Source organism: Vulpes vulpes, chromosome 3 (genome assembly GCF_048418805.1).
Source record: "Vulpes vulpes isolate BD-2025 chromosome 3, VulVul3, whole genome shotgun sequence".
Taxonomy (NCBI): Eukaryota; Metazoa; Chordata; class Mammalia; order Carnivora; family Canidae; genus Vulpes; species Vulpes vulpes.
The window spans coordinates 4,670,318-4,690,897 of record NC_132782.1 but is presented as its reverse complement, the minus strand read 5'-3'; the positions used below and the strand labels follow the sequence as shown (position 1 = coordinate 4,690,897).

The window sequence follows — 20,580 nt, the reverse complement described above, 5'->3', positions numbered from 1 at the left end:
AAATGATGGAAGGACACCTCAGTGTTTTGCTAAACCAGTTTAAATTTTGGTCGTGAGTTCTCGGAGACTCTGTCGAGTTTATGTTAGAGCGTGTTGTCTTAAAATAAACCTGACTGCACCGCAATGCTGGTAGAACCAACAAAAACGCTGCTCATGAAACAACTAAAATTTTATTAAAAAAATGATTACCTAGGAGTTTCCTCCCTCAATACTTATTGCTTTCAGAATTAGAACTAGCAGAAGCCAGCCTTTTCCTTCCTGCCGATTTTACAAAATAAGCCACCCTAAAACTTCTAGGACATTGTCATTTCCCTCTGGGAGCTAAAAAAGTAAAAAAAAAAAAAAAGCCAAATCAGGGAGACAAATATTTATAAAATGGATGAGGGTTTAGTGACCTGAAGCTCAAGCACGAGTTTTCTCAGAATTGTTGACAGTGCAGGTGGTAAACAGGCGGTCGCTCGTGTTTTATTTCCTGTGAATCCCGGGTCGGGCTTTCCTGGTCCCGTTGTCTTCCTGAAGGAATTCTCCGTGCCGTGGTATTCGGCTCACTGTGCGGCCCCTGCAGACAGCAGTCCCCACTCAGTGCTTCTGTGCGCGGTGGGGAGACTACTTTGTGACCCTGTGGGTCCCTCCGGGGTCTTGGAGTGTGACAATTTAGTTTGCTCTGCAAGCTTCTACTGCCTGGGTGAGGGCAGAGCTGACGACTGTCGCTAGTCCTCCTTAGCTCTTCTTGTTTTTCCAGGGTAGAAACCTGTGCAGCATAATGTTGGTATATTTTTAAATGTGTGTGTGTGTGGGTGTGTGCACATGTGTACATACACATGTACCCAAATACATACACAGTATATATGTTGAAGGGGTCAGTTACTTGATCACATAGAGCCCCTTTTAAGTGAGAATGGTGTTATTAAAACCACTATGAGGAATGAATTTCACATTACAAATTCTGGCCCAGTTGGGAATTTGGGTTATTGATGGTAAATATAGATTGTTCGTATTCATTGTCGGGTAAGTTGTTTCTTAAGAGTTGCGATATCACAAATGATCGAAAAGCTGATGTTTCAACTTGTGCTGATGTAAATTAAATCACAGGTGTGGAATCTTGAGGCTTGCGATGAAAAGTCTGCTGCTAACACAATCAACTTCAGGCATGTTTTATTATATAGAATTAATCTACAAAAAATGAATCCTGGTGCAAAACTATGTGTTCTAATTAATAGCAGTCCAAATAATTCCATTAGTGGACTGAATGCTTAATGACTCTTGAGGTGCTTAAAAGTATAGAAAATCTGTTTTGTGGTTCCTCAAATAAAAATTACTTGGGTAAGGGATCCAGAAATTTAGGTGTCATATGTAATGTAGTCTGATAATAATAGCAGCACATGCTTCTGGGAGCAGGCCTCTCTTACCCTCCTACCCCATATCGGTCTGACCCCAAAACATCCTTGGAACCCAAAAGAGGAATCCAGAGGGATTTGCCCTAATCGAGGTAGGCTGGCCTCAGTCTCTACTCTTCGCTTGCCATATCTTTTCTGCTTCTGTGTCTTCCCTTTAGTTTTCTCTGTACAGCTGGCATGGCCTTTCTGAGAGCCCCTTCTGTTTTAATTTTCTGCCAGTTAGCATCAGTTTGAGCAGATTTGGTCTGCTCATCTGTTGGGTAGGTGAGGACTACGACTCAGACAGTAACATGCTCAAGATTCCGGAGCCTAGGAAATGACAGACTTAGGTTCAGTTCCCAAACTGAATGGTGGGATTCCAGAGCTTTAGCTCTGTCCATAAAAATGAGTTGGGAGACACAATATGTCTACATTGTAAATAGCACAGGATACACTTACTCAGGTTCTTAATCTTTATAGAAAAAGTCCTAAGAGTTTTCAGACTAATTTTTTTTTTTTCAAAACGGTTTTGTTGAGTTAGTTCATATACTGTTAACATCCCCCCCCCCCCTTTCATGGTGTGCAATTCAGTGGCTTTGAATAAATCCACAGAATGGTATACCTGTCACCTATCCAATGTTAGGCCATTTTCATCACCCCAAAAAGAAACCATCAGCACATAAGACTGATTTTACAGCTAAGATCATTGAGGTAGAAGCTGAAGGTTCTCCTTCAGCTTCTGAAGGATGACTGGGCTCCCAGTCATCCAGTGCACTGGGTGAGGGTAGAAGCTGAGCTCCTGGACCAGCCCCCCAGTGGGCACCAGTGTTTGTTGACTGTGTCACAGAAGCCTTTGGAATAGTACATTCTAAACTTGCTTTTTTTTTTTTTTTTTTTTTTTTAAACCTGTGTTCAATTTTGATAAATTATCTCACCTTCTCGACAGGATTTAAATTTTTTCCAGGGGCACCTTGGTGGCTCAGTCAGTTCAGCATCTACCTTTATGTGTGGTCATCAGGTCCAGGGGTCCTGCTCAGTGGGGAGCCTGCTTCTTCCTCTCCCTCTGCTCTCCCATGCTCATGTTCTCACTCAGACTTTCACTTTCTTTCTTTCTCTCATAAAGAAAAAAAAATCTTAAAAAAATTTTCTTTTCCAAACACATACTTTATTATGTCTTTGGTTTTTCTAGAATATATATGCCACCCCCATTCTTTGGATTGGAGAATCACCTGCATCTCCCGACTTGTAGGTCATCTACATTGCAGGTTTGCTTGAACATATTAAATAAATCAATACAGTCTTGATTTCAAATGACTCATGCATTAAGCAATTTCATGTGTAAACTTAAAGTAAGCCCAGCCCGTGAGTACTACTGATAGGCAAGTATTCCTTGGATCTTCCTTCTCTTTTCTTTAATATTCAACTTTGGCCATTTCCTCCTTTCTGTTGCCACCTTTATGTCATTAAATTAAGCTCAGTTACATTATATAGCAGTTTAGGTATGTTTTTTTTCTTTTTCTTTTCTTTTTTTTTTTTTTTGTATGTTTTTTTCTTCCTACTCTGTGGTATAAAAAGGTTGGGGCTGAGGGGGTAGGGAATGGGCAGTGGGATGTGGAATAACCATTAAGAAGATAGCACTGTCATGGTAAGAAGAACTCCTCTTTTGCCAACTCTGGCCCCCAGCGCCTTGACTGGAGACATTTGAAAGGAGGCCAGGGAGGGAAAGGCTAGCTTTGGGAATTGTACGGGGGCCTGGCTCTAGGGGACCACCTTGGGAAGAATTTTCTGGGAAAAAAATGCATGTTTTTCTTATAAGATGAAGCGTCTTCTTACATTTTACTGACCACATCTCAGTTTCTGGTAGTATTACAGTGTTATCATAGTATTCAACTGCAATTTTCAAGTTACTTTTTTATATATATAATTTAGAAAAATATGATGTTCTAAAATGTTGGAGTAGGGAATAGTTCCCTTTGTATGTACATAAGTCAGTGGGAAACTATGGCTTGGTGTATATGTTTAGCTTACCCATTGTCTTTTTTTTTTTTTTTTTTAAGATTTTATTTATTCATGAGAGACACACAGAGAGAGGCAGAGACACAGGCAGAGGGAGAAGCAGGCTCCATGCAGGGAGCCTGACATGGGACTTGATCCCGGGACTCCAGGATCACACCCTGGGCCGAAGGCAGGCTTTAAACTGCTGAGCCACCCAGGGATCTCCCCATTGTCTTTTTGTATGAAATAAGAAACACTTTAGTTCTCTCTTAGTTTCTATAATTTAGAATTTGAGGAGGTTTTTTTTTTTTTTTTTTTGCCTTGAATTAAAAGCCATGACAACACTAAAAGTGGATTCTGGTAGGCCTACCTCTTTTTTTCCATTAGCATAATTATTTCTCAATTTTTATTGTTCGTTTTTCCTTTGGAGAATCCATCTTATGCTTTGAATCCATTATCAGGGTTCACCCATTCATCCATCAACATTTATTAAGGACCTATTGTTTATAAGACTGTCCCTGATGTTTTAGAGATGAAAAAAAAATGCTCCTTATCTTTAAGGAATCACAGACTCACTAAGCATTGAAATAAAAAAAAAATGTACTTTTTAGGTGCCATGGTAATTAAGTTTTGGAACAACAGATGGTGCCTTTACTCCAGACAGGGTGTAGACATGGGGGCTTCAGGGAAGGCTTCTATCAGGGGTGATTGGTGACCTGATCCTGAACCATAGGGATTTGACAGATGGAAAAAAGACATTTCGTGGGGACAAGGGTAAAGGCAGGAGGTGAATAAGATTGTGGTGTCTTCAGGGTACTATATGGCACAGTTAGGGTTAGAGTACTTGTAGGGTGATGACTGAATGAGGTTGGAGAGGACACAGGCCAGGTCATGGAAATCAAGAATCTGCTCATGCTTAGGAGAGCCATTGATGGGTTAAACAGAGGAAAGAGCTCAGTGGTGTTGATTGAACTGTTGGCAGGTACCCAGAGGAGATCACCAAAGAAGCGGTTGGAAATATTGCTGGTTGGAGATCATCGGAGCTGAGACAAAGGCAGTGGTGGGGTTTTTAAGGTGAACCCCTCAGTTTCCAGCTGTGTCATCAGGGTTCATTGGTGGTTCCATTGCATGAGATACGGCATAAAGGAAGACTGGCAGGTTTGGAGTGGTGGGTGAAGTGGACATGATGGCTTTAGTTTTGTTTATCTTGATTCCTTGTCCTGGGAACAGGGAATATTCTCATGCCTCTTGCGAAACTTCTTGATAGATACCCCCCCTACTGTTCTACTTCTTTTTGTGCATTTTCTTACTCAATTATCCTTCAGTTGGCAAACATATTATTGGTAAGCAAATTAAATTAAAAGCAAACGTGTATGAGTTAAGAACCAATTGGCTAAATTAAATGAAAAATGTTATTTTTACTTTTTTTTTTTTTTTTTAATGAGCGGGTTGTGTGCCATCTCAGTACAGGGGTAGATTGGAAAACCATTTTTAATTAAAGACATAGCCTTTCTCTTTGGCCTAATTCTTGAGGAATCCTGCTAGCGATTGTAAAAGAAATATCTAAACAGAATTTTTGAGCTGGAGGGAAACATAGCAACTTGGGCCACCACTCTCAATGTATTATTAGGGAGAATGGATGCTAGAGAAGATAAGTGACTTGCCAGTGCCACACAGCTGTGGGACAGGGATGTCTAGCTCCTCACTTCAGTGTTTTCTCCACCATACATTGATGACTGCAATAATCCCATCAGCATGATGGAACAGAGTTGAAAGAAGTATAATCAAGGCTGCTCAGTCTCTGGTAGACCGAGGTACCTGGATTCTTGATTTTCATCTTCAAATTAATCTCACTGTTCATCAGTCAGCAAGTATTTGTTAACTAGTATGGAAGGGATGTTCCCAATTATTATAAAACTAAAAGATAACTAAGAGGCTGTGTTTCTCTTTAAGAAGTTGCAGGTTAGTTTTTCAGATGACTCATTATAGTACTGGCAACTGCTTATAAAGTGCATAGCTTGCCTGACGTAATTATGAATATGTGGTATACGTACACGTATGCACACAGTCACAACAAAAAAAGAAAGCCATAAATAATGTTGTTCACTTTTAATTTTTTTAAACTTTACTGGGTCTTTTTTTTGTTTGTTACTTTGTTCTCTCTGCGCACGGGGCAAACAGTTTCCCCCTCCTAGCTTCAGAAATGCCAGTATGCCTATGGGCAAATAATCTATTAAGCCAAACAGACAAAGAATGTTGGTTGCTTTTTATTCCGTTTATTCTTGGTAAACCTTAATTAGGGAGAGTGATCTGGTAAAAATTTTATTTAGGTTGGTAGTTGACATAAATATTTTCAAGAGGGCTTTGGAAGAATGGTTTTTAAAAGCTTTAGTTCTCTCTTCATTTATTTTGGTACCCCGGTTTTGTAGTAGCCCTATCAGTGTTTCTGGAAATTTCTGTAGATACAATTTTGAAAAACTTAACCTTAAGTTTGGAGCTGTTTAGTTAATAAGTGTATTAAGAAAACTTACTACCATTCTAAAGTTAAGACTGCTTTTATGAAATACTAGCTTTTCTACAATATTTTATATGTTTATTTTGTGTGTGTGTGTGTTGGTCTGTCCCATTCCAGAGTATTTAGCACATTTTGTACTGTTTTAAATTTAAGTCTAGGGTAGACACTTAGCCATTTAGTGAGAGAGAAGTTTTCTTTAGTAAGTTTATGAGCTTGAAATGATCAATGCTTTAGATGTTTTCTAGTTTTAAGCTTCATTCATTCCACAAACATTTAAATCGGTCTGGTGTGATGCTAGACCAGGTTGTGGAGGTCCAGCAGGATATTGGACACACAGAGTCCCTGCTTCCAAGAAGCTTCCCTGTTGAAGCTTTGCTAATGTCAATCTAGTGAGCATATAACACAGGAACTCCAGAGTGAAGTTCAGGAGAAACAAAATGCCAGACACCCCATTAGAAAACCAGAAAGTCTGGTTCTGGCCCACGTGGGAGGCATCCCTGCGAACTTGAACTCTTGTAAAAAGTGCTTTGAGATCATCAGCTGATGAAAGCCTCCATAGTTTTCTGTGTGAAGGTAATCATCAAGGATTGCCACATTGCTTTGAGACAACAGATGAAACATGGTGATGGGGATTGCCGATGTCCTGCAGGAATTGGATTTACCTTCATGAAAGCTGACCCAACAGACTGAGAAAGGCAATCTAATTACCTGGGAAGTCTAATTCTGTTTTGAGAGCATGGGTTGGGAGGGTGGAAGAAATGACATGTTCCTCCATTCTTACCTCTTTCTGTTTTCATCCCTCTGTACACTAGGTGTTCTGATTTCTCACCTAGAACCCTTTGGAGATTTAGAGATAGCTGGAATAGAGCTACTTGGGTTTGGGCTAGTGGGGTGCCTTGAAACTCGGATCTCATCCAGGAACTGACATGATGACATTGATCAACCACAGACTCATTAGCTGGGTGAGGGTTAACAGGACTTGAAAAAATTAACACCTGTGGTTAATTAGGGAAGATATTAAAAATAACAGGGAAAATGCAACAGATCCATTGGATTTCTTTTCTTTTTTCTTTCTTTCTTTTATTTTTTTAAGTAGGCTCCACATCCAGCATGGGCTCAGTCTCTCAACTGTGAGATCAAGACCTGAGCTGAAATCAAGCGTCGGCTATTTAACTGACTGAGCCAGCCAGGCACCCCAAATCCACTGGATTTCTTTATTGAGCTACCAGCTGCCCTACAAGGCCTACCAAAGGCTTGCTGTGTAATTGGTAGCATCAAATGAGCAGAAATGCCATTTCCTTCCCAAACTAGTTAATAAGACACCACTGGGCTTTGCCTCGGGACAGCAGTAATGAAAGGAAAGGACAGGGCAGGAACGGCGAAGGAAAGAGAGAAGCAGAGAGTTACGTGGGCTACCTAGGAGTGAGGTGTGTGTGTTTGTCTGTCTTTTGTTGACTCTTCTCTTCCCTGAAGTCACACCTCCTCTCTAGTGAGGAGTTGACTAAGGGGTATTCTATTTTAGTCTGCAGCCTTCCCATCTGGTGTCTGGATTTCTTCTAAGCTGCCACCAGTTGGGGAATGAGGATGGGGTATTAGTCTTTCATGCTGTCTCCTTTCAGGCTTCCTTACAGAGCCCTTTATAATATTTATTTAAAAATTGCTATTTTTATGAGCAATTTTTAAATTAATATTTTTATGAGTCAAAATGGTCAAATTATAACATTTTCAAATGACTCGACATAATGTCAACCCCTGTGATTCTCTGTCTTTATCACTGTCTCCTCTTCTTATACCTGCTCCATTAATATTGTGTTTATGATAATAGCTACCATTTATTAGCACCCACCATATGCTGTGGACTTCACATGTGGCAACTCTGCAAGGAAGTCATGATGGCCATTTTACCTGTGAGAGACTGAGGCTCAGACAGTTGGCCCAAGATTACATGATTGGCAGGGCTGGGATTCGACCCAGCACCCTTTGATTTAAGCCTGGAACCCTTTCGGTGCTGCTGCATACCACGGCTTTTGTTCCCTTGCGTTTTACCCTTGGTCCTTATGCTTTGTATTCGTGGCACAAATAAATGAATCTTTGGCTGGACAGATGGATAAATGGGATTTTGGTGGGCCATCCAGGCACTTCAGATGAGGGTGTTTGAGACTATAAACTATAAGCAGGTTATATTCAGGAATAGTTTGGTGCTTCATTACACTCACTCCTGTCATAATTCACAGTGAATATCTCTCATCTCAGCCAAATTAGCACTTAAATTCTGGAAGGAGAAAGGTGCTTTGATATTTGGGGCTTCAACCTATCACTGAGGCCATAGCATTAGGAATTTTCATCCTCATCTTATCTCCACTTTGGTTGCTTTTCTCTCCAGACTTTGAGACAGACCTTAATCTTTGCCTGAAAACATCCTGAAGACTTTGTTTTTTCACTTTCTGCCTCCTGTCCTCAACTCTTTTTCTTCTGTTCCTTACAAGGCCAGGGGGGTTGATCTCTACTCAGTGTCTGTCTATACACTTGAAGAGAATAGTTATTTCCATGGCAGGGTTCCTGCCCAGGATTTCTTGGGAAATTTGTGTGTTTCCAGATCCCCAAAGCAATCGGTTAAGAAATCAGGTAAATGGGAAAATGTGTGGACTTCTCCTGTGAGAATGAAACCATGAACACTGGGTAGATCGAAGGAATCCGCGGATGTCAAGTTGCACCCTAGCCTGTGGAGTGGAGGCTAAGACTGACATTTCCCAGAGCCAGGACTGGGTCGGCGTACAGAGGAAAGAATTGGTTGTGATTGCGTGTAGCTGTTGCTATGTTATAAATATGTGTTTGTGGCCCTGTCTGCTGCTACTGGTGAGTCATCCTTGCAAATAAAATAAGTTTATATACATAGCATATTGTATACAAAGCCTGCGCATGGTATTCCAAGAAATACGTTTCTGAAGCAGGAGAAGTCTATAAAATGGCAATTTCAACATGTGATTTTATGCAGTGCTGTTAAAACCCTCCTCATAAGATTCAAATGCAAGTTATTGCAAGGGTCAACAAACTTTTTCTCTGAAGGGCCAGATAGTAAATATTTTAGGCTTTGCAAGGCATATGGACTCTGACAGAGCCATCAGCTCTGCTGTTTTAGCGTGAAAGCAGCCATGGACTATACGTAAAATGAACAAGTGGGGCTGTGTTCCAATAAAACATTTATTTACCAAAACAGACTGCGGGCTGGATTTGGCCAGCTCTTGGCATACTACCCAATAATGTTCACTGGCATTTTCTAGCGTTTGAGTATTTGTTATAGGCTACAATTCTTTGTAAGTACCATTATTTCTTACTTATGTGACATTTTAAAAAAGATATCCTCATAAGAGGGAGTAAAGAATATTTGGAAGTATTTTAAGAATAGCTATAATTGGGAGAATTCTGGAGAAATTCCTGGAAATTCACATCTCTCATCCCTAAATCCCAAAGATTAATATCTGTTTGAGAACTTGGAAACCCCCCAGAGAAGGGGATCTGCTGTATCTCCATGCTCCTCCCTACTTCTCAGTTTTGTCACCATTTATCTTTTTCTCAGCTTTGTATGGCTTTCCCTGTTTTTTCTGCTCCACGGTGTCCCCCGAGTTTATCAGTTGTCCAGGGCGTGTGGCCTAGTTTTGTTCCACTGGGAGATTGGGGATCTTGGGAACCAGCTGATATCCCCACTGCCTTTCTCCAGAATTACTAAGCTATCATACCTGCCTTTCTCACATATTCGAGTGTCTGGAATAGGTTATTCTTCAAGGATACTCGACATTTATTTGCTTGTCATAGCGAATATTATTTTAGAGCAAGAACAAGAGGACATTTGTAGTGTGATTTGTAGATGATTTGTGTTATTGTTTGGGATTGGCGTGCTTTATGCTTTTCCTCCCACAGTGCTTTTGCACTCCTATTATTCTGAGAAGTAGAAAACAGGAAAGGGAACTAAGAATATTTACTATGAGCGTTGAGTTCAGTTCTTACAAACTGTCAAGATGCAATTTTACTTATTGGCAATTAAGAACATAGATTTTGGAGTCAGCAAAACTTGAATTGATTCTTGTTTTTTCCGCTTATTAAAAAAGTGTGATCTTGGGCAGTGTTACGTCACCTCTCTAACATTGTTTTCTTATCTTTCAAATGGGAATAATTGTACCTTCCTCTCAATTTTTGTGCTCTTAGGATTGAATCAAATGATGCAAGTGTGTGGTTAGCACAGTTCAGGAACTAAAGGCTCACTGAATGATAGCTGGCATTGTTAGTAACCGTCAAAGGTGGAAGGCACTTATACCCTAATTCATGGGAAAGGAAACAGACTCACAGAGGTTCAGTGATATGTGGAAGATCATATTAAGTAGGTTGAAAAACTGGGTTTGGCTCTTTCCTAAGTCCATGTTCTTGCAACCATATGCTGCTTCTTAAAGTAATTGCAGTAATTTTACAGCAAGATTCACCATGGTTTATTTGGGTTATGCGGCTGGGTGGATAAACAGGGAAGATATGGGATGAGGTTTTTTTTTTTTTTTTTTTTTCCTTTAAATTGAAGTATAATCGGCATATAACGATATCTTAGTTTCAGGTATACAACACAATGATTCCATATTTGTGTATCTTGTAAAATGATGGCTACAATAAGTGTAATGAACATCCATCCGTCTCCATACAAAGGGTGCTGTCTTGAAGTTTGCAGTAGTTGGAAGCCACAATTTCTAGAGGCCAAGGATGCAGTTATAATTAAATAGTTGAGAAAACTTGCCCTGAATTTTTTTTTTCTTCCTGTTGCTTAGCTGCTATGTTGACTGCCAAGAACTTGTTTGATTTTAAGTACCTTTTATACTTGCCTGGTACTCAGGTCCCATCATATTACAATAACTTTTAAGAAACTATGCACGTTCTTTTAAATTGGATTAAGGAAAAACATACTGCCATGTTAAACCTACACTTGCAGTAAGAACTATTTTTTTTTCCTCTTTTTCCCTCTTCCTTACCCTTACTCTCCACCACTTCAGAGGAATGTGCCTCTAACCTTTATGAAGGGTCAGATTTTTGTACAGCGTGATTTGCTGCCAATAATCAAACCTCAATACAATAAGCCAAACAAAGGAGTCGGCTAAGATTTTAGAAAAAAACTCAGCTCAATGAGTTTTGTGACTAAATGCTGGAGTTTGCTACATAGATATTTATTTTACAGCACTGATTTTAATTGGCACACGTCTCTTTTGTTTTGGTTTGTTTTTTTATTTTTTTAACCATTCTTGGGGTTTTGAACATAACCGCTTTCCACTACCTTTCAGGATCTGCCAAGCTTGGCTATTGGCATGAAGTGTATTTGTGGGGAGATGGGTGTCCTGTGTAGAACATTTGAAGAGTTAAGTATCTGGAATTCGCTTTCCACTTTGGCTCCTTTTTTGCCAACCTGTTCTTCCTCGTAGTACACCACAGTTTTGACTTCAATCCATGGGTTATTTGAGAACCTGATGAATTCCAAAACAAATATTAAATTATGTCTAATTTGAAGACTTGAGTTTTATCCAGTAACTCGAGAGCACCAGCTATATGTTAGGTACTGGGAAGAAATGATACAGCAGAAGGATAGTATGTGATTCTTTCCTAGTTTTAAATTGGTTTTGAGACAAACCAATTTTGTCTAGTTCAAGACAGAGGATTAAGTGCCAGGTTGAGTCATATAGAATATAAATACCAGAGGAGTCAGAATGGAAAGATCTGGAAAATATAAGGATCGTTAGAGAGAAGGCTAAACAGAGAGGTAGGAGAGCATGGGTTGAAGGAATTCCATGCAGTGAAGGTAATAGGTAGGGCTGGAAGTTGGAAAGGAAATACAAGCACCTTTGTAATTAAGTAGTCAAACTCTGACAGTTTTTCTGATGATTCTTTCTTTTGAAAGAATCAGAAAAATATGCACCAGTATTTCCTTATTTCCATACGATCTAAAGCTCCCACCCAACCAGTACCTGTAACTTAAAGACATGGTAAGCCCGAGGCAGGACAGCTTCACAGTGGTCCCCTGATAAAACATGGTTTGTGGCAAAGGGGAAGGCAGCTTCAGTGTGAAGCCACCCAGTGGGTCTGGCCCCAGCATCTCAGAGAATACCAGGATTCCAGCAGTCCATTCTGAAACTCAAGGTCGTAGATGCTGCTTAGTTAATGAGTTTGTTTTTAAGGATGTCCACTCTTGGGATCCCTGGGTGGCGCAGCGGTTTGGCGCCTGCCTTTGGCCCGGGGCGCGATCCTGGAGACCCGGGATCGAATCCCACGTCGGGCTCCCGGTGCATGGAGCCTGCTTCTCCCTCTGCCTATGTCTCTGCTTCTCTCTCTCTCACTGTGTGCCTATCATAAATAAATAAAATTAAAAAAAAATTAAAAAAAAAAAAGGATGTCCACTCTAGAAGTGGATTATTCCTCTCTAATTTCACTAAACAATTGCTGCAAATGTGAAATTTCTGGTTGACCTTTTTTGTGGGAGGAGGGATAGGGATATTATTGTCTTATTTTTAGTGTGCCTTTTACATGTCTAGACTGTCTTTTCAAATTGATTACGAGCCTTCATTTAAACTGAAGCAAAGAAAGGTTTAATATTATTTATGAAGCATTTCCCTTGAATGTCAAGGTTGTGATTTTTCTTCCAAATAATTATTTAGGGATGTTGTTGTTGGGTTTGTTTTCTGCTTAAATGTATTTACATGAACGTTTTCTTGGCAAAATGTTCCTCGAGGTTAAAAAAAGGTGCTGCTTTTTGAACGGAGTAAGTTCTTCAGTGTTTCGTTGACTTATTTGAGTGGAAAAGTTTGATTCTAATAAAAATTTCCTCTTCCTTTGGCAAATGTCGGTGTTTTTAAAGTCTTCCTAAAGGAAAGGGGAGCTGGGGTGGCTTTTTGTTTTTTTGTTAGTTATCTAGGGCCCCTTCCCTTCCGCTTGGTGCTCCTTCCCCATCATTGTTTTATGAGCCTTTGAACTAGTTCTATCTACAACTGAGAATGATGGTTGAAAGTGGACCTAAACCAGATCATTTCTGGGTGGGATACACAAGAAACTGGTTCCTCTGGTACAAGGGGTTGTCTCTAGGAGGAGGAGGGGTGGGGGGAGGTTCTGGAGAGAGACTTTCATTCTATACTTGTGTACTGTTGGACTATTCTGTTTTTAACCAAGTATATATAATTAATATATGCAAAGCCTGTTTTGGGGTTGTTTTTGTAATTGGCTGGAGTCCGTGGTATATAGCTTTGAAGGAACTTGCTTTTGAAATTTACCAACTGCAGAGCTTACTGAGTTGTGTGTCATTTAGAAAAAAAAAATATTTTAAGGATTTTATTTATTTATTTATTTATTCATTCATTCATTCATTCATTCATGAGAGACACACAGAGAGGCAGAGACACCGGCAGAGGGAGAAGCAGGCTCCCTGCGGGGAGCCCCATGTGGGACTCGATCCTGGGACTCCAGGATCCTGCCCTGGGCCAAAGGCAGGCACTCAACTGCTGAGCCACCCAGGTGCCCCATAGAAAAGTATTTGAAGGCCAGCATGGATCTGTGACCTCAGTGTACCACATGTCATTGTTTGTCAACCCTTCCATATTCGCTTCAGTGGCAGATTGGCCTCAGTTTTGTGGCCCCAGTTGAAAGGCTTGTCCAGTGGCTCCAGCCCATTCACACCTGCAGAATTTTCTTCTTAGCTGGTTTTCCTCCTTCTTCCCCTCTGCAGCCCTGAGCCGCCTGCGAGCAGAACTGCTGGAGAGCTTCTCCTGGCTCCCGGAGCGCCTGCCAGCCTCCCAGCCCCCCGTCTCCGTGCCCAGGACCCGTGACCTCGGCCTGCGGGAGCTGGGACCCGCCGTGGGAAGGCATGACGCGGCGCCAGGCCCAAGGGAGCTGAGTCAGCCTGCCCGCGCCGGAGCAGCTGCCACTGCGGCTCCAGAGCCGTTGCAACAAATCACCTCTTTTAATGCTCTTTGGCAGAGATCAAATCTACACGGTAAATTCTTAGCCACAGTGATGATTTTGTTGGTTTATACGAATCCAGTACGAGAAGGGTAGGACCCTGGCCTGAGTGTTTTTAGGTCTTGCATTGCCTTGGAGGTGGGCTTCTCTCTCTCCCTCTCTCCCTCCCTCCCTCCCTCTCTCTCTCTCTCTTTCTCTCTCTCTTCCCCCCCTTCTTTCACTCACTCTCTCTCTCTCTCTCTTTTTTGGGTGGAGCTGCTTAGTTATTCTTTACCATTGACCACTTTATTCAAATACTATCAATATTTCCCTAAGTGTAAAATACTTTTGCTATTCTTTTCCCCCCTATAGGACCACTTTTCTTTTCTTTTCTTTTTTTTTTTCCTTCAAAGATTTTATTTATTTCTGAAAGAGAGAGAACGAGCTAGAGAGAGCGAACAAGCTGGAGCAGGGGCAGGGGCAGAGGGAGAGAAGCAGAGTACAGACTGAGCGTGAAGCAGGCTTGATGGCAGGACCCTGAGATCACAACCCCAGGCTATAGGGGTTAACCGGCTGAGCCACCCAGGTGCCCCTTGATTATTTAATTTCAAATAGTACAAAACAGTATAAAGTACAGACATAAATGGTATTTCCTCCCTGCCTTTGGTCTTTGACACACAACTAATAATTTGGAACACATACTTTCCACCTACAAATCTTACCATATTGCAAATGAAATATGTATATTCATTAAGTTTAAAAATTGAAGACGTGAGTACACATTTTGTTTTACAGCTTACTTTTTCCTTCCATTTGATAAGTTGCGGACATTTTCCCTTTTAAGCAGAATCTCAGTCTGAATAATGACTGCTTAGTGTTCCTTATAAGGCCGTAACATAATAACCAGTCCTCAAGTGAGGGGTTAGCCTATAATTTAAAGGGGGATGCAAGGGGGGAGACCTTTCCCATTAGGGAGAAAACAAAAGCCACGACTGTTGACGTTGGAACTTTTTAGTTTAATGATGTGAGTTTCTATTTCCAAGGCAGATGATGCACAGCTCTGGGCTCTTGCCGAGGTGTCAGTTATGTCAAATTTTCATCTTCTGGGTGTCTGGAAGGAACTTCTTTGGCACTAGGCTGTGTTAATATATTAGTATAGTTGTTGGTTCTGGCTTACCATCCCTGGAGAATTTTGAGAGATTTTCATGCCCATTTAAGGTGGCATGAGGTTGAATTAGCTTTAAGAGGAAGTAATGAAAAAAAAAAAAAAAGAGGAAGTAATGAATAACAGGGATGGAATTAAGAGACTGACTTTTTTTGCATATGTATTTGTTTGATGGAGGAGGAGATGATGGGGTTTGTTAATTGCTAACCCCGCAATTCTTAATTATGAAACAGGGTTAAAATTGTTCAGTCAGTGGTTCCCTAGTGTGTTTGACAGTGAGAATCGCCAGAGAAGTTTTCAGATATCTGGGATTGGGTATGAATATTTGTATTGTTGTTCCTTTATAAAATATTTATTTTTAGGAAGGTGATATAAGCAGTGTTTGTAAGATTAAAAAGCTACGAAAGAGTGAAAAAATAAGTTTTAGTCCTTCCCATCTCCCAAGTGCCCAGTTGTTTTTCCTAGAGGCAACTGTTGTTACTAATTTTTTGTGTATTCTTTCAGAGATTTCAGGGCATATATATTATATCAGCACATAACCTATAGATTATTGCAGTTTCGTATGTGTGTGTGTGTGTGTGTGTGTGTGTGTGTGTGTTTTAACCCAGATGATAACAATATATACTGTTTTGTACCTTTTTTAACTGAGAAAATATTTCTTGGAAGATCTTCCATATTAATACTGCATTCTTTTTAGTGGATGCCTATTATCCCACGGTGGACATTTGCTGTAATTTATTTAACCCCGTGCCATGTTGGTGGCGGTCTAGATCACTTGTGGTCTATTGTTTATTATTATGAACAAGGCTCTAGGGAATATAAACTTGTACAGGTAGCATTTCAAACATGTTCATGAGCATATTTGTAGGATCCTTTTCTAATAGTAGAATTGCTGTATATCAAAAGGTGCACACATTTTAAATTTGGTACAAATTTATTGACAACTTGCTCAGTTCATTGAGTTTGTGAAGTTTTAGGTTTCAACAGCAGTGGATGAGAACGCTGCTTCCTCATACCCTTGCTGATCACAGGGTGATTGTCAAGGTGTTTTTCTTTGCCAAATTGATAGGTGACAAATGATGGTTTAATGTAGCTTTAGTTTGCATTTTTATTTTCATTGACATTGAGAATCTTTTCATAGTTTTATTTTATTTTAAAGATTTATTTATTTATTCATGAGAGAGAGAAAGTCAGAGAGAGAGGCAGGCTCCTTGCAGGGAGCCCGATTTGGGACTCGATCCTGGACCCAGGATCACATCCTGGGCTGAAGGCAGACGCTCAACCGCGGAGCCACCCAGGCGTCCCTCTTTTCATAATTTTAAAGACCATTTGTATTTCCTGTTGTGTTCCCCCTGTGTTTGTATCCTTTGGCTCTTTTCCCATTGGGTTATTGATCTTTCTATTATCAGTTCAAAGGAGGCTCCTATGTATTAATAAAATTGAATATGATAAGTGATATTTATATGTTATCATTTGTACAAAAATATTTTGCTGTGCAGATTATTTTAAAATTTATATACTTAAATTTACCAGTTCATTCAACAGATACTTACTGAATGTCTCTTACGTATTAGGCACTTGTTCTAGGTAGCAGTATATATAACAGTGAAGAAAACCCATCCTAATTCTTGTTCCATGGAGCTTACATCGTAGTGGAAGAGACAGTCAATAACAGATGTTCAAAAGGATTTGTAGAGCTAAATAGATGAACTTTCTGTGGCTTCAGGATTTTGTATCACAGTTAAAAGACCTTTTCCATTTCTAAGCTAAAAAACCTATCTCACGGTTCCTTATATGTCGTGTGGTTTGGTTTTTAGGTTTAAATCTTTGATCCATCCGGAATGTTAGGTATGAATCCAACTTAATTTTTCTCTAGGTGCTCTGTTAATTAGGAAAAGGCTGAGTGGCTGTAACCAAGGGATATGCTGTGGTTCAAAGAACATAGAAGTTGATTTTTTTCTCACTTAACTGTCCCCGTGTGAGCAAACCAGGTCAGCAGAACCTCCCATTTCCACTAGGCATTGAGACTCATGTTCCTTCTGTTCGCTTGTCACTGTAGTTATCTGCATGGTCATAGATGGTTTGCAACATATCTGGGCTCCCTCAGTGGGAAGGACAAAGGAGAAAGTCCAGGGCAGGTGATCAGAAGTTGCACACACACCACTTCTACTTCCATTGGTGGGAACTTAGTCTTGGGGGCACATCTAGCTGCAAGGGAGAGTGGAGAGTGCAATCTCTGCAGGTCAGCATGCACCCAAGAAGCAGCCAAGAAGGAATATTTAGTGGAAAATTAGTGGTCTTTGTTACATTGGCTAGTTATTCCAATTTTACTGAGTAGTCCCAGCTTTTCTCCTTTGATTTCTTTTGTATTATATATACATTCTTGTAGACACTTTGGTCTATTTCTCGGGTATCCATTTAGTTTCATTGATCTCTCTGCCCAAGTGTGTGCCAGGATCACAATTTTTTTAACCCTTGGAGCTTATTTGTGTTTTTCCTTGTGATGGGGATAGTTCCATTTTGCAAAATTTTCATATTTTGTTTCCTTTAACAGAATTTTAAAGTTCCATTTTAAAGAATACTCGGGTCTGTTTTCATGTGTGGGGTTTTTAAAAAAACATATGAACTTTAAAATACTCCTATCTAGTCACCACCCCCTCTTCTCTAAGAAGAAAGCCTGCTAATATTATGATTGGGGTTGTGTTATATGTATAGATACTTTTCGAGTGCTCACATCTTTGTGATGTTAATTTTTCTTGTTTGATGATAATGTTATGCAGTGTTTGGGAAACATTATCTGGACTCTACAATCTTTCTATATTCTTGACCCATCAAACTTATGTAATTGAAGTAAGAGAAAAAGCACCAACTTATGAGATATTGTGTTAATTTTATTTAATACTTGATTTCCAATTATGACTAGGTAACTGATGCCTATTTCTCTATTAAAAATGGATAAAGTTGGAACTGGAAAAAACAGTTCTCCTTTGGAGATAAAAAATAGTCGATATTTCAGAAGTTTATTACAAAAACTTATTTGCGACATAAATCTGGGCAGATTTTTGCGTGTATACATCATATGCAGTGCTGTTGTTACTTCCTGTGTGTGTGTGTGTGTGTGTGTGTGTGTGTGAGCGAATGTTAGTCTGCACCTTTTTTTTTAACAGCACACATTCTGTTTTTATCTTCTTTTTATCTTTATATTGTAAAATAAGACACAGACACAGATGTCCATACAAAGCATACATAATTTAATTATTATAGGATGAATATTTTTTGTGACTACCCCACGGATCAGGAGACAGAGTATTAGCAGTCTCCCTTGAGCCGCTGGCATGTCCCATGCCAGACATAGCCTCTCTCCCCCTCCAGAAGTCACTGCTTTCTTGATTTTCATAGTAATTGCTCTGGTGCCTTTCTTTATGGTTTTATCACCCATGTGTGCATACCTAGCCACTGTACTTTAGTCTTGCACATCTTTTTATGTCTTTTTAAGCCTCTTAAACCTCAGGTTCCCCCTGCAACCCCTTTCCTTTCCTTAAGGTTTATCTGTTGAAGAACCCATCCATGTGACCTCTAATTTCCTACTGGCTGGATTTGGTGATTGCAACCTCATAGTTCAATTCAGCTTATTCTTTTTCTTTTAGTGAGAAGCAGTGTTTTAACACCACTCTCTGGGCACCAAGAATACTTGTTCCTGGGTAGGTCATTGTTTCTAGGCCTTTTAGTGGACAGAGGATAACTACATATAAAATACTTCATGAATTCATACTGATACTTCCAATTCAAATTCTTTTGCTAAGGTTCTTACTTAACCTTTTCTATATTACCTTTATTTCACATGGAACATTCTGGTTCTCCAGAACAGCAGGAGATGATAGAATTTGAATGTACCACAGTAACTCGTTTGCTTTCTGCCACATTATACACAGAGTATTCTCAATACTGCCACAATCCTAACACTGAACCACTCGTTATAATAACTGAAAAGCAATGAAAACAACTTCTTATTGGTATGCTGTTCCCATTCTCCCTGCAATTTTTTTTTGGCGGGTGTTGGGGGGGGTTGCGGGGGATGTTTATAGTTGAAAATTGGGCAAATTTAAACACTGATTAGCTTTTAGATGATATTTGGAGGAGGAATACTTTTAATTTTGTTAGGTGAGATGTTGATTTTATAGTTGTATTTAGAAAAAGTCTTTATTCGTGAGAGAATTTTGTGGGTGAAATGATGTGACATCTGGGATTCTCATTAAAATACCTCAGGAAGAAAATGGGCAGACTAGAGGAAATAAGATGGCTTATTTTTGAAACTGGGTAGTGGGATGGTGCTTAAAACTGGGAGGTCAAAAATAGGGTTTTTAATACTTTTCAGTTTCTATGTAATTTGAAATATACATAATACAGTTTTTTTTAAATTAATTTTTTAAACAGTGAAAAGACAAGGACATACGGTTGGAGACTGTCATCAGGATTCAGTGGCGTGGAGGAGGGGTCGATATGAGTAAAGAACAGGTGATTCCATTCTCCACGTGATAATTCAAGTCTCTGCTCAGCGGTCTTGAAGCTAAGGAGTTGGGTACCATCTTGAATGAGAAGAGGGAGCTGAGATGTGAGGCCCTGAGGAAAACTAAGATTTAAGGGATGGGTGGCAGAAGGGGAAAACCCCATCTAAGGAAACTGAGAAGGTCCAAACCATAAAAGTAAAGATCCAGAGAGAGCAGAGCCTCTGCATCCTAGCCAGGGAGGAGCCCGGAAACAGAAGGGCTCCTGCACGCCACACTGCAGAATGGGCAAGTGAGCCCGCCCTCGGCATCCTCAGCACCCCTTGAATTGCTGTAGGCTCGGGGGTTCCTAGGCCTCCTCTCAGGTCAACTGAATCAAAATCTCTGGGGTTGAAGCTTGAGAATCCACATTTTGAAGAAGCTCCCTTATAGACCCGAAGGATAAGGTGGGGTTACAAAGAGGTATTTGGTGATGGACTGGATGGAGGAGAGGGAGGATGTGGAAGGAGCTCTCTAGATTGCTCTTTCCAGAACGTTTTCTGTGAAGGATGAAGGAGGGTAGCTGTGGGAGGACTAGGGGCTGAGGCAGGAGGCAGGGCGGTTGTTGAAATAGCTGTCGCTTATAGAATATGAGAGGGGTTTGCCTGTAAATATGGAGACCGTGAATGGTTCTCTGGCAAGATGACCGAGTAGTCAGGCTAAGCATGGGCCCCCCACTCCCGGAGAGATTATTTTTTGGCAAGGACTTGATTTTTGATAGTTCAGGGAAAGCTTAGAAATCATCATGGATTATTAGATACTCATTTGTTGTTATCTTGAATTACGTATTAAAAGAGGAGAGGCACCCATGTCTTTTCAATGCCTTTGCTTCTCAAGTTATGATGGGCCTTTGGGACCCATCCCTGAGGAACAAGGAAGGAACAAGGTCTTCAGGGCCCCTGAGGCACTTTTTTCTCTTTATCAGTGCTCCCTTGGCTCCTCTTCACATCCTCTGTTTTCCTCCTCTTGGTTTCCTTTCCCTTGTGTTCAGGGGGCCCCCTCATGTACACAGAGCCTCTCAAAAATGTTGCC

At 40.3% G+C, this 20,580-nt stretch overlaps 1 protein-coding gene across 3 annotated transcripts in view; it reads left to right on the top strand.

Annotated features, from left to right (window-relative positions):
* The window catches only part of ACVR1 (activin A receptor type 1), a 125,171-nt gene that overhangs the window by 37,224 nt on the left and 67,367 nt on the right, over nucleotides 1-20,580 (top strand). The window contains exons 2-3 of one of the 3 annotated variants that reach the window (XM_072751565.1): nucleotides 13,628-13,894; nucleotides 19,439-19,519. The gene's annotated coding sequence lies outside the window, so the exon portion shown is untranslated. Of the gene's footprint in view, nucleotides 1-3,340; nucleotides 13,895-19,438; nucleotides 19,520-20,580 lie in introns of those variants that run through there. The other 2 variants (XM_072751564.1, XM_025994234.2) reach the window with 2 other exon arrangements.